At 41.1% G+C, this 15,058-nt stretch overlaps 1 protein-coding gene across 3 annotated transcripts in view; it reads left to right on the forward strand.

The window, feature by feature from the left end:
- The window catches only part of LOC144695964 (grainyhead-like protein 3 homolog), a 92,432-nt gene that overhangs the window by 8,514 nt on the left and 68,860 nt on the right, over positions 1-15,058 (forward strand). The window contains exon 1 of one of the 3 annotated variants that reach the window (XM_078567087.1): positions 3,800-3,944. The exons of the other annotated variants lie outside the window; for them this stretch is intronic. The gene's annotated coding sequence lies outside the window, so the exon portion shown is untranslated. Of the gene's footprint in view, positions 1-3,799; positions 3,945-15,058 lie in introns of those variants that run through there. 3 annotated transcript variants of the gene reach the window in all.

The raw sequence follows: 15,058 nt of genomic DNA on the forward strand, positions 1-15,058 counted from the left end.
ACACTGTGGGCATGGAGCCAGACCTTGGTAACCTGCTGGGACACCAGGGACTCCTTGATCCAATGCTCCTTCAGCTAGGCCACCAAAGATCATCTTCAAATGCATACCAGGGCTCCCTCCTCCATCCTAGATGTCTGAAAGGACCTTTTCATTTGAACACAAAGAACACTCAGTGCCTGTGCAATAAAGTTCAGAGCCACTTACGTCCAGCATTACATGCGGGCATTCCCCGCACCAATGAAATAACACAGTGAAGCATATTCAGGCTGTGATGACAAAAACACAATTAATGTCATTCTGACAGTTCAATGATCTTAACAGAAACATTCCTGGTATTCAACATCAGACCAGTATACATAAAGTAAACAAAAATGAACATAAAATTACCCATGACCTGTCCCTCTTGTGTTCATGATCACTCGTAGCGAGTGCTACATCTAGGTGCTTCCCCCTTGTTGGCACTAGCATTGGAGACAGCCTGCTGACACTGCTGCCTTGTTGGCCTTGATGACCTTAGTGATCATCCTCCGGCCAGTGGAGCCTGTGTTGGCCCCACCTGGGAGGGAGCAGCTAGCGCCACAGCTGGCATCTCCTCAGTTGCCGCAGCCTCATCAGATGCCTTCGTCTGGCACCCCTGCCTCTCCACACATGGTTGCATGTGAGTCTTGCTAACTCGCAACACTAGGGCGTCTTGCTCACATCTTGAGAAGATTAGGAGGTCACTGGTGGAGGGGCAGAGGAGCTGCTGCCGTCATCCAGAGTGTCCTGAGAGGAACCCGCGGAGATGACAGGCAGATTGTGCACCAACGTGAGGTCGCTGTGGACCTCGCTGCGCACTATTGATGGATGGGCACCTAACTGGGATACTTGGTGTCTCATCCATCTCCTACACTGACACTGGCCACCTGAGGTCATTGCCTCTGTGAGGGCTTGCAGATCCGAGTGCAACCCCAGGAATGCCTCATCCTGTCCCTGAAGATGCCTCTCCATGAAAGTCGCCACTCTCTCAATGGAGGAGACAGTGCGTTCGGCCAAGAAGGTCAACGCAGTGCTCATGCTCTGCATGGACTCCTCCATCATCGGGACCATGGCATGCAGACCCTCATGGATCTCCGCCAGATCCTCCCACACATCTTGCTGGACATCCAGCATCTGCTGCCTAATGGACGTCTCCAGAGGCACATCATCAGCCTTCGGCTGAGCACTGTCCTGGTCTCCAGCAGTCCTCCCCATGCTGGCACCCTGGCCACTCTCTACCTTTGCCTGCACCTTAAGTGATTGTGAAGTGCCCTCATCAATGTGCACCGAGATACTAGCCACCGCTCTAATGCCCACCGAGGTGCTGGTATCTGCGTTGGTGCCTGCTTCAAAGAGCGGGTGTGACGCAGGTGCAAATGACGCTCGGTGGTCCTCCGGTGTCAGGGGTGGCCCTTTGGGATCTGGAGAGCAAGCGTCTACTGGCAAACCTAAAAGGGAGAAGAAGGACATATCATTCATTAAAGTCATCACACTGTCACTGTGCATGCCAGGCACCCTGATGAGACAAAGGAGATCTGCATCATGGTGACCTCATCTTCCAATGATCAATGGGGACTCCAGGTTCGAGGCTCACATCAATGGAGAGACTACACTGGAATGGCTGCACAAACTGAAATTCTCACCTCTGTACGAATCTAGGGCGTCTTGCTCATACCTTGAGAGGATTAGGAGGCTAGTGGGGCCTCCACCAGTCCACGACCTTCCTATATTGTTGTGGGTAGTCTTCTCCTCAAACAACAAAGGAGCATTGATTAGTCCACTCTGTACCTGCAGCCCCATTGCAGTCTGGCCAACCGCACCTGAAGAACACCTTTCAGGGCACATCCGAGTTGTGGCCCTTGAGCCGCAATGCTCTCAGTCCAAGCAGCCAGGACTCACCCATGGCCAACTCCAGTGTGATTGACAGTTAGCACTCAGGCTCTAGCACCGCTGATGTCCATGGTGGGGACGGCCAGACCTTAACACATCTGCACAATGACCCATACCAACATGGTACTCATCCTTTCTGAGTGCAGCAGGTCATTGAAACACATCCGGCACTGCACCCAGGAGCACCGCACCACGTCACGGCCAGCGCTGCCATCTCCTCCCTTGGTGAGGTACGGTGGCCTCCTCCCCCTATCCCTGGGGACAAGCGTGTCCCTCCTGGCAGCCACCTCCTCCAGGGGGACGGTGAGGCACTCATCAGAGAGGCGGGGAGGGCCGAGTGCCCACCCAACTTGCCCTCCCGCCTGCCCTGTCCAGTTGCACCTGGGTGCATAGTGTCGGCTCAGGAAATGTCCTCCATGGCAGCCATCCATCCAGGGGCTGCCTGGGCCAATTTTAAACCTGACAGGCCCCCGCCTCTGCTCGACTCTTCCCAGCCAGTGCGGAGCTGCGTTTCACGCTAGGTGGGCCTTAATTAGCCGGCCTAGCATGAAGTCGCGGTCGGGGCCTGACCATGGTCCGTTGCCCGGCCGCTCCCGGGCCTGCCCGCCATGCCCACCCGATGAAGGGAAAATCCTGCCGATTAACTTTGTTTCCCTCTGCAACGCCCACTGCTGCAACACCCACTTGAGTATTTGTGGCATTTTCTGAATTTATTTCAGATTTCCAGCAGCTGCAGTATTTTGCTTCCTAACTCAAAAGCACCTTCCGTGCCAGACCCAGAAAAATTGACAACTTGTGAAAGAAGTGACCAGATTTGCCTGCTGCACATACTTGCAGAACTGCTATTCCTTTGGCTAATTCCAAAATGAAGAAACAGAAAAAGCCTGTATACCTTTAAAAAATACTTCCCTGTGTTGTAATGCACTTAAACTTGATTGCGTGAGTTGAAGAGAAAGGGTAAGGAAGGGCTTTCTATTGTCAATAAGCTCTTAGTTTCCTTAGTTTCTATTGTGATGTTGTAAGTCAATGTGATCACAGATAACTTGTCACGTTGTCAGACCAAGCCCACCATTTGAATTAAACAAACTTAAAGTACCCTGCTGTCAGTTGCTGGTTTCGACAGCAGGACACTATTTTGCCAGAGGCAAATTTTTATGCATGCAATTTTCTTCCTTATTGAGTGGGTGTTGGGAAAGTGAAGAAGCTCATTAAGATGAAGTAAGATTGCCTATGTATGTGATTTCGACATGTGTGAAGCACTCAAACCTTAATAAAATTTTTAACTGCTGTAAGGCAAAGACCCTTCATAACAAAGCACTGCGAGTAGCATTGCCTGAGCAGTACCAATGAGAGGGCACCTGTTTGCTAGGGCCAATGCTTCTCCTGCCACCAGGCAAAATTAAGTCATGAGATAGATACAGATGTGCTAAAACCAATAATTAAGCATTGCAATTGTACACTTAGATTGTTATCAGTTGTTACAATCAAGCTTCCAGCTGTAGTTTTACTTTATGGTGCCTTTGCCAGAGATATTGTATTAACCTCGAGACCCTGCTTAAAACCGTTCATATCTCCTTGTTAACGTGATGGTGTGTATACAATTGACCCACATTATGTTCGCCAAGGCCCCTGCCAGGTTTTTTATGGAACAAGTTGGCCAACGCTTAGCTTTTGGTTTTGGAGGGTCTCAAGAGAAACTTGGGGGGACCTGATCCACAGGTGGGGGATCTGACACATGGGAGCAGAGGGTTTTATCATATCAGGCTGATATCTCCTTCAAACAGAATCAGCAGGAGTAAAAGAAAACAGATTTTTCATAACGTCAAGTCAAGTTTGAACAAATTGTGGTTCTGCATGTGGTCCAATAAATTAAAGATGACGTTCATGCGTTATTGCAGCACTGTCAGTGGGAGCAAGACTTGGAGTGAAGCATAGTTCTGTTAAAACGGAAAGCCCAATGTATTAGTCAAGCAGGACTATTTGACTGGAGTGGAGATAATGGAGACTCACAACCCCACCACCTAGCTTAAGAAAAGGTATGTGCATTAGATTCTGAGAATAGATAAGTCAGGATATAACTTGTCTGAGATATAACAGTTGTATTTTTGTTAATAATGAACAAAACAGTTGCAGCATGGTGTACCAAAGCACACAGAACAATATGTAATGGTGGCTTCTGCATTGTAAAAGCCCAATTAATAATGTTTGTTTTATACAGTGCTATATCATGTTGAAGCATGTTTCATACAGTGAATTACTTTAGAAGTGCAAAGATTGTTGCTGTTTAGGTAAATTAAAATTGAAAATAAATTCTTCTGTACTATTCAGTACAACTCTTTAATAAATAACCTGTTCGTGGAAGCGTAATATGCAACTTGCATTTATATAGAACCTTGATTGGACTGTGCATTGAGTGTTACGTGCAGTTCTGGTCTCCATATTATAAATAAAAAATTGAAGTACTTGACAAAATGCAGAAAAATTTACAAGGATATTACCAGAATTGAGAGGATGCAACTATCAGGAAATATTGAGTAGGCTTAGTTCACTTCTCTGAAGAAGAGAAGACTAAGAGGAATTTGATTGAGGTCTTAAAATTATGAAGGGGTTCAATAGAGTGGATGTGAAGAAACTGTTTTTACATGTGGGTGAGTATAGAACAAGTGGTATAAAGATAAGATTGACACAAGCAGATTGAATAAACAACTTAGGAGGAATTTCCTAACACAGAATAGTGAGAATATAGAACTCACTTCCAGATGACATCAACACAACTAAGGAGAGCTTGATGCATATATGAGGGAGAAAGGTATTGAGGGATATGGAGGCAGGGCGGGATGTGGCAATTTGAGTCAAAGAAGGCTTATGTGGAGTACAAGCACCAGCATAGCACTGTTGAGCTGAATGGCCTGCTTCCGTGCTGTCAATTTTATGCAATGTTCACAATGGAAGGAATCAATCATCTTTTTATTTAGCATTGCTTTACCTTAATATTTGTATCATCATTGTCGACAATTTTTGGTTTCCTTTTGAAGGTATGAAATTCACATACAATAAATACTGAAAATAAGCAAGACTTATTACGTTTGTTTAAATGTTACACAGAGATGTTAATAGATGAGGTGAATGGACCAAACTGTGGCAAATAGATTTCAATGTTGGGAAATGTGAAGTCATCCATTTTGGACCTAAAAAGGATAGAATAGGTTTCTTTCTAAATGTTGAGAAGCTAGAAACAGTGGATGTCTAAAGAGATTTGTGTTCCTTTGTTCATAGGTATTCAAATTATCATGAGCAGGTACAGAAAACAACAAAAAGGCTAATGGAATATTGGTCTTTATATCTAGAGGAATAGAATGCAAGGAGTAGAAGTCATGCTACGGTTATACAAAGCCCTGGTTAGGCCACACTTGGAGTACTGTGAGCAGTTCTTGGCACCACACCTCAGGAAGGATCTGTTGCCCTTGGAGGGAGTGCAGCTTAGATTTACCAGGATGATACCTGACCTCCTAGGGTTAAATTACGAGGAAAGATTACACACACAAGGGTTGCACTCGCTGGAATTTGGAAAGTTGGAAGGGGTGATTTGACCAAAGTTTTGAGGATACAAAGGCAAACAGATACAATGGGTAGCAAGAAACAATTTCTGTTGGTTGCGGAGCATAGGACTAGGGGGCTGTATACCAAAAACTTAGCATCGGACCTTTCAGGAGTGAAACTGGGGAACAATTCTACACACAAAAGTGTTATAAGTTTGGAACTCACTTCTGCAAATGGGAATTGTTAATTTAAGACTGAGATTACTAGATTTTTGTTAACCCAAGGTTAAGGAATACAGGGTAAAGGCTTGTATATGGAGTTAGGTCAGAAATTAGCCAAGATCTCATTGAATTGTGGAACAGGCTCAAGGGTTAGATGGCCAGCTTCTGTTCCTATGCTCCTATGGATGTGTGAGCTGACCGAGAATGAAAAAGTTCTAATATTTCCCGTGGGATCATCGTACTGGTATTTCATGCAAATTCAAGCCCCTCTCTCACCAATTGTGGACATTAATCGAGAGTTTGTGCTGGTAATAGAATTTCTGAATGCCCTCATCATCCAATATTGCACGCTAGCACAGATTCCAATATGATGTGGGAGAAGGTGAGTCAGATTAATACAGGCCATATCTGCACCACTGACTTTCAACTGTGTAATGATTCTGTCATACCTGTGTGAAAAAAAAATGGGTTGAGACTGTGCCTAGAGAAAGCTTTCAAGGATCTGGTATTATTTGAACATTAAAATTAACCCTTAATTATTTGTTCAAATTGATTTGCAATATGTGAATGGGACTGAAAACTAAACAACAATCAGAAACCTTTAAAAAAACTTACATTTGTATAATATCTTTCAGCTGATTAATTACTTTTGAAGTGTAGACTCTGTTGTAAAGTAGGCAATCTATTATATATTTTCTCATAATTCATCCTAATATTCAGAATTTCTTACATGCCGTATAAGGTGAAAGGAGATATTTCAGTTAGATTCCAAGACCATTATGATGATAATGCCATTCATAAGAACGGGATAGATCACTTTTGTATGTGTACTATTCCTTGTGCAATAGTCCTGAAAATTACACTAGAGAAAACTTGTTGAGTGGCAAACACGTTCCCATTTCATTGGCACAATAATCAGTTTGGCACACAACATAATACATCAGAATCCTAACATCAATCAATATTTTTAATAAGAATCTTATATAGTTGAATATTCCTGAAAGAGAATTTATGGTACTCTACAACTTTGCGTTACCATGCATTAGTGTTATAGTGGCAGTATGTAAAATACCATAAAAAGGTATGATCATTAATCACAAGATTCTGGATTTCTTGTACTACTTCTAATCTAAAAGATCGTATTTTAACCACATTTTAAGTCCAAAATCTACTGTCCACGATTAGGGCATAATCTCACCATTTCATTAAGTATCCACAAGATGATATGAAAGTCATCACGCTATTTTTCCTATTTCATTCTTATTCCTCAATATTACACTTCTATGATCAGCTTGCAGGATTATTAGTAAATATATAGGGCCTGCAGCCTTGTGCAAGGCCGTAGAAGAAAAAACCTCACTAAGGTAGGGTGTTTCTTAACAAACAGAATACAAATCCGAAGAGATCGTATTGTTGATGCTTAAAACTTCATCAGATCTCATTTGTAGTAGTGTTTGTAGACCCGTCACCACGAGGGAGGATTCATTACTGTCCTTGACAGAAAAAACCAACTAAGATAACTCGAATTATCAGCAATTTAAAGTTACAAGGAAAGATTAAGGAGAATGGGTTTGGGTTCTTCGGAGAAGAAAATACTTTGGGATTATATAAATTAAGCTTTCAACATTATGAAAGATATTGATTAAGTAGATCAGGCACATTGTTCACCGTGTTGAGTAGTTCAAATATCAGAAGACACAAGAATTACAAAGTTAGAAGTAAGAAAGGTAGAAATATTTTACACATAGGGTAAATGACTTGAGGAATAAATTAGCAGAGGGAGACTTTTTAAGCACATATAATTGAATTGTACATAAATGAGTTCAACATGTCTTTCATGAGAGAGATAAAATGAGAATGCAGGTAAGTGGCTGGAAATCAATCAAGGACAGGTTTGTTGCACCTAAAGGCCTTTTTCCCTTTTCTATTCCTAAAACCACTTGCGTTGTTGCTCCGCATCCAGCAATAGCTTGGGACTGGCATTAGCAAAACCTTCGCACTTGAATAAAGTTAGAGTTTGTAAGAATTTAAATTATTTATAAGTTATTTACTTGTCTATAGATTAGATTTTAATTGTATTTTCATCTAAGCATTGTGAATGTACAACCTCATAAATGTTTTTCATAACCTTTTATTTAATTGCATTCTAACGTTAATTTTGAAATAGATTCTGATTTTCTCTAAAATATTATTAGTTACATATTGTTTATGTGCTCAAAACTAAGAGCACCATTATGGAACAGATGATGTGCTGTGATGGCAATAGGGCTATTGACGTATATTTGAAGATAAGAATACTGCAAAATATCTGACTTTCTACCTGCTAATGTGATTGAGGAGCCACACTGATTAATGGCAACTGAATTAGAATGATTAGGAGCCAGTTCACGTTATTTAATGACTTACATCACTTTTCAGTGATTGTAGAACTCTTCCTTCCAGTTTTCCATAGTTAGGATTTTTAAAAAGTGGTACTTAAAAACAACTTAGTAACTCTTTTATCTTATTTGCATACCTTAATATACTTGCATACTCATGTACAGCACATATATGTATCAGACCGGTTAAAGGAAACAATCACCATAGGAATGTGGTTTGGCACCGCACAGTCGCTGGAAGCAAATAACCTTGGCAGGGCAGACAAAATAACATTGGCTGGAAAGACAAAATAACATTGATGCGGCAAACAGGATCTTTGTCTCACTCATTTTCCTTTTCCTTGTGAGGGTTGCTTCTTTTAAATTTGTTCTCAAGATTGGAGCAAAGCTATTAAAGCCACATTCATTTCCCATCCCTTGTTGGTATAAGAAGGTGATGGGCTGTCCCTTTGAATTTCTGGGTGTTGATCATGCTCCCACGTTGGTGACTGTAGTGATTGTTTTACTACTGAGTGGCTTGTTAGAGGGCATTGGAGTCAACTATATTGCAAGACTGATGTCACATGTAGGGCAGATTAGAAGTTCCTATCATTGAAGGACAGAGTGAACCAAATCCTTGATTATAAACAATCGCCAATGATCAGGTTTAGCTAACAAAAGTTCATAGCCTGTTATGGTAGGATCTAAAGCCCTAACCTGTGAATTACTAATCTAGCATCATAACCACTACACAATCATGGCCATCCCTTTGGTTACCTCATAGCTCCAGGGCAACAGGACACCCATCTCTTGAAATCTCATTTCAATACGGTTATCAGTAGGACAAATGTATGACCTTGAATACTGTGCTTGACATTTTTGCACCAATGTTATTCATTCAAGTTAACAATGTCCAACATACTTCAAAATCTAAGTCAGAAAGGTACCATTGGAAAACATGAGCTGAAAAATTTCTTGAAGCTGTTCCTGTTTTGCTATGGTAATTATACCTAAATTTTGGTGGAAGTCTTGTTTATGTGGTGATCAAGATTTCCACAGTACACGGTGAAGCTAAAGCAACAGAGTAGCAGCTCCATGGAACTTACCAGCCATATAATAGACTAAGTAAGCCTACTTAGCATCATGTGCAGCAAGATCAATGCAAAATGTTCCATTCACTTTGGCAGATGGGGAGGAGGTGGCATAGCCACTGGACTAGTATTCCAGAGACCCAGGGTAATGCTCTGTGGACTGGGTTTCGAATCCCAGTGAAATGGTGAAATTTGAATTCAATAAAAAAAAAATCTGGAATAAAAGGGAACCATTGTTATAAACACCCACCTGGTTCACCAATGCCCTTTAAGGAAGGAAATCTGTTATCCTTACCTGTGACTCTTAAAATGCCCTCTGAACAAGGGCAATTAGGGAAGGGCAATAAATGTTGGCTTAGACACCCACATCCCATGAACGAATAAAAAAAATGTCTGCACTGGTGGGATGATCTGTACTGTGAGGTTAATGGGCAGATTAATGTTACAATTGTCCAAATGTTAACGCCTGATTAAGCAACTCTTCACATTTACCTTTACGGCCAGCAGAAAATTGAAAAGAACCCGCAAATCGAACAGTTGGGTCAGAAAAGATTATTCTGGTGGAGTAGCATAATTTCACAATGTGACATTTTTTCATGAAAATTGCAGTTCATCTTTCCTGCAATTTACATATATCTTTCGTAATGTGCTTGTGAGAGAGAGCAGTGATGCACAGAACTTAGCAATATCTTCAGACATCTAGTCCAGAATCTTTCCCTTGTCGGGCGGGCTTGGCGGGAGCGGGCGGGGATGGTCGGGAAGCCGACTGCCGCCTGCGATTGGCTCCGCTCCCAATTTCACGCGAGCGGGCCAGTTAATGCCCACCTTGCATGGATCTGCGTGCATCGAATGGCACGGAGCTGCATCAAGAAGATCGAAGCGCTTTTTAAAAAATTTAATAACGACAATAAAAATTAAATGAAAAATGTCCCCTCATGTGACTGTGTCACATGAGATGGGACATGTTTTTAAATTCAAAATAAAGTTTTTATGTAATTTGTATTATCTTTATTCTGTAGCCACGCTCAGTGCACAAGGCTCAAACTGCATAGGCAGCATTTCCAAATGAGCTCATGACTTGGCTTGGTAGCATCCAATAAGGTCAGCTCATCATTATACAAGGCTTGGGATTTAGCCAATGCTGCATTGGCATTATAATTTCAGTTACTGATATTGTTATTATACATGATCTATTGACTTGAGTGTTGGCTCCCAAAGCTTAATCAATAGCATCCCTTCAGCCGCGCTGCTTTGTTACCTTAGCCATGCACAATTGGGTACCCCAGCTTCTTCTGAATATCTTTAAGAGACGTCACAAGGAAGTGCACTTTGCCTCACATGTGTAAATGTCCGATCATTTTTGCATTTTTCTTTCCAAATATTTTGAGATAGCAAAATGTAGATTCTCCAATTTTCTTAATTTGGGGAACTCAGGAGAAATTTCTTTGTCGAGAGTGAGGCTAGAATATGGAAATGACTAGCACAGCATACAGTTGAGGTATTTAGCATTGGTGCAGTTAAGGGACAGTTAAATGGTTATATGAAGCAGAAATCAATATAAAGTTATGCTGATAGGCTTAGGTGAAGAAGGGTATGTAGGAAGAGGCTTGTATGGAGCATAAACACCAGCTCAAGTCTATTGGGCCAAAAGGCCTGTTTCTTTATTGTACATTCTATGTAATTTGAGCAAACTTAATTATGGCTATGCTGCCCATTGTAACATATAACAGTTCAGGGATTTCGGGAGCTTGTAGTTTCGAACCACCCTTAGCAAAAACATGTCTGTATCTGTCAGGTTTCGTTTGTGACTAATGTTTAGATAATTGACGAGCCCTCCCTCCAAATGGTTCCATAAGTTAAAAATTGTGCAATAGTTTCGGGACTAATTAGGCAATCTTGGCACTTCATTGAAATATTAGATTACTATGGGAGGGCCTTGTTAGTTTACTGTCAGAATCTCTAGCCAAAGATTTAAAGGGTTATTCTCACTCTTTTGAGCAGTTATTAATTATTTCTGTCCCTTCAACAGCAGGAACAAAGCTGTAGTTTGGAGTCAGTGGGAATTTGTACAGGTTGTATTCACTGCACCTCTGAGGTCCTCATCTTAACTACAATATTGTGAAGGGATCCAAATGAAAGTCTATTGTAGGATGAGGGTTTCCTACATTACAACAGCTATTACACTTCAAAACAAAAAGTACTTCATTGGCTAAATGGTGCTTTGGGACATCATGAGGCTGTGAAAGGTGCTATATAAATGCAAGACTGTCTTTTCTATTCAGAGTTGACCTGAGACTATTCTTTTGTGTTACTAACAACCTGCTCAGAACATCAATAGCATAACTCTTGGACCAATTTATCCAAGTACCTGAGCAAACAACTCTTTGCCTTTACTATCTATATGTTTAAGGTTTGGATTCTTAAGCACATGCCAAGAAATAGATAATCAATTATCTATATTACCTTCTTTACCATATACCTTTGAAACAGTACTTAATGTTAATATATATATTATATATTTCTACATTGTGATAGTGATTACACTTGAAAAGCACTTCATTGGCTCTGAAGTGCTTTGGGATGTCCAGAGGTTGTGAAAGGCACTATATAAATGCAGATCTTTCTGTCTGCTTCTTGTGTAGTATATTTATATATTATTATGTTAGAATTTTCTTTCAGAGAATTTTCATTCAATTGCATTGCAACAGTTAAGTAGCAGTATTGGATGGAAAATATTGACATAGAAATCACAATGGTTAATGCTAACAGAAAAGCAACAGGAAGTGAAGTTTGTGCACAGGAAATTTGCGCTGTGAAAATGATAATATGTAGACATGCCCGTTTCACTTCTGCTTACCCAGTCATCAGGAAAATACTGCAACAGCAGGAAAATACTGCAATTTGTTATTAAGGAAGTCCTAACAATGCACTTAGAAAAACATATTATCATCAGAGAGAATCAACATGGTTGTATAACAGGGAAATCATGTTAGGCACATTTAAGAGAGTTTTTCTGAGGATGTAACTAACAGGGTAGATAAAGGGGAACCAGTAGATGTTGTGTACTTGGATTGCCAAAAAGCATTTGATAAGGTGTCACACAAAGGTTAGTATGCAAGTTAAGGTTTCATGGAGTTGGGGTAATATACTAGCATGGAAGGAGAATTGGTTAATGGATGGAAAACAGGTTGTAGGGATAAATGAGTCAATTTCAAGTTGGCAGGCTGTAATTAGTGGAATGTCATTTGATCAGTGCTGGGGTCTCAGCTATTTACAATTTATAATTAATGACTTAGACGAAGAGACCGAGAGTAATGTATCAAAGTTTGCTGATGATACAAAGCTGTAATCTGTGAGCAGGACACAGAGAGACTATAAAGAGATATAAACAGATGGAGTATAATGTGGGGAATGGTCAGGTTCTTCACTTTGATGGTACGAATAGAAATGTGAAGTATATTTTAAGGCGTGAAACTTCTAAATGTGGGTGTTCAGAGACACGTGGGTATACTTGTACAAGAAACAGAAAGTTAGCATGCAGGTACAGCAAGCAATTAGGAAGCAAGTGGCATGTTGGCCTTTATTGCAAGGGGAATGGAATAAAGAATAAGGAAGTCTCTGCAGTCATGTAAGGCTTTGATGAGACCACATCTGGAGTACTGTGCGCTGTATTGGTCTGTATGCCTGAGGAAGGATATACTTGCTTTGGAGGTGGTACAGCGAAGGTTCACTAGATTGGTTCCTGGGATGAGAGAATTGTCCAATGATGAGAGGCTGGATAAATTGGGCCTAGACACTTTCGAGTTTTGAAAAACGAGAGGCAATCCCATTGAACCATAGAAGATTCTGCAGGGGTTTGATAGTGTAGGCACTGAGAGGTTGTTTTCCCTGGCTGGAGAACCTAGAAAATGGGAGCAGTCTCATGATAAAGGGTTGATCATTTAGGACTGAGGTGAGGAGGAATTTCTTCAATCAGAGGGTTGTGAAACTTTAGAATTCTCTACCCTAGAGGACTGTGGATGCTTCAATGTTGAGTATATTCAAGGTTGAGAGAGATAAATCTGGAGTCTCTGAGAATCAAGATAATGGGGAGAAAGCGGGAAAATGGAGTTGAGGCAGAAGATCAGCCACAATCATATTGAATGGTAGAGCAGACTTGACGCACTATATGGTTCACTCCTTCTCCTATTTCCTATATTCTTATGTCCCAGCAACTCTGGATAGCAAATAGAAATAGGAATGAACTCTGATTTCCCTTTCCCTAACCTGAAGACACTCAGAACAATCATAGCTTTCCAAGATGCACCCCTGACATAGACTAAGGATTGTACCTGTGCTCTTGCTGGTTCAAAGCCTTAGCCACCCATTGGATAAACTCTTGGTACTATGTAGCCGAAGAAGATCACAGATTCAATCCCACAGTCTGTGCTGAGTAGCCTAGCATTTGGGCAGCTTGGATCAGAGCTTGAAGGGACAATTTCACTGCAAGAACAGTATGCACAATTGAGTATCCACAGTTCAAATGTAGAGCAGATGACTCTCATCAATCACAAGCTCCCTGCTGAATCTTATCCTTATCTCATACTCTTTCAGAGAGATCTAGGTAGTTGCCCTTGTAATAGATCTGATTTCTGGGATTAATTGCTGTGTGAGTGGCACTCCCCCATGCCCTCCATTTATTCAGACTTCTTGCTATTCTGGCACTTTGCAATATCTGCATCCATGTTGGGGAATACAAATTCCACTAGACTATTTTCACTTCTTTTTGTGGTGAAACTTAGAAACCTCTTTCTTCCTTGCTTTGTGCAACTAATTAAGTAGTAAATAGAACAGTCAAGACTGGAATAGCCTATTGTGCATCCTTAATATAAAACTATTTGGGAATGTTGATGCAGAAAATTTCCCAATTCTGAACTCAGATCCCATCCATGTCTCCCTCAAAAAGTGGACTTACAAGTATGTTAAACATTTGCCTGCTAACATTGCCAAAAGTAAATTCTACACTAAAGAGTTTAACTATATTTTCAAGAATGTTGAGCCTTTAACATCATAATTTTAATAAAAGTTCCCTGAACTTATAAACTCTATTTCAAAGGTTTCAGTCTTTGGGCTCCATTTCCTCTCAGAGTAATCATTGACAAAAAAGTAGACGTGAGGATTCACGAGAGGTCACCAGCGCACCAGTTATCAAAGACACAATGCACCATTGACCGCTCACGTGTAGCTGACTGTGTGTTGACATACCTAAATTGAATAGCATATTATTGGTAATTTTAATAATTTGCTTCGCTCACCAGGAAGCATGGCAGGAATTCTGGTGCTTTCTCCAAAAAGTTTTCTGTCCATTGCAAAATAAATGAATAACAGATTACAAGATAAATGAAAAGTGACATAATATTATTTAATGAATGTGTAGGGTGTTCCAGCAAATATGCTATAATAATAGCTTACATTTTAAATAGTGCATTTAATGTGGGCAAATTTCCCAAGGCGTTTGCAGGGGTGAAATCGGACAAAATTGGACAGAGAGCCGAAGAAGGAGCTATATGGAGATGGAGGTGGAGAGATGGATGGGGTTAAAGAATGACTTCCACGAATATTTGCCAATGGTGGGATGAAGGGAGAGGGGTGCACAAGAGGTCAGTGAGTGGAACAATGAGCTTAGGGGATGGGTAGTTGTTGGGCTAGGGAAGACTACAGAGGTAGGGGTAAAGCCATGATGGCGTTAAACACAAGGATAAGAATTTCAAGTTGGAGATATTGGAGGACCAGGATTCATTGGAGGACAAGGTTGATATAGGATAGGAAGCAGCAGGAAATGGGATGAGTTGACGTTTACGGAGAGTAGAGAAAGGAAGGCTGTCTAGGAGGAGAATTGGAATAGTTGAGTCTGAAGGTGACAAAGGGATGAGGTTTTCAGCAGCAGATGAGCGGAGGTAGG

This window comes from Cetorhinus maximus, chromosome 21 (assembly GCF_964194155.1).
Source record: "Cetorhinus maximus chromosome 21, sCetMax3.hap1.1, whole genome shotgun sequence".
Taxonomy (NCBI): domain Eukaryota; kingdom Metazoa; phylum Chordata; class Chondrichthyes; order Lamniformes; family Cetorhinidae; genus Cetorhinus; species Cetorhinus maximus.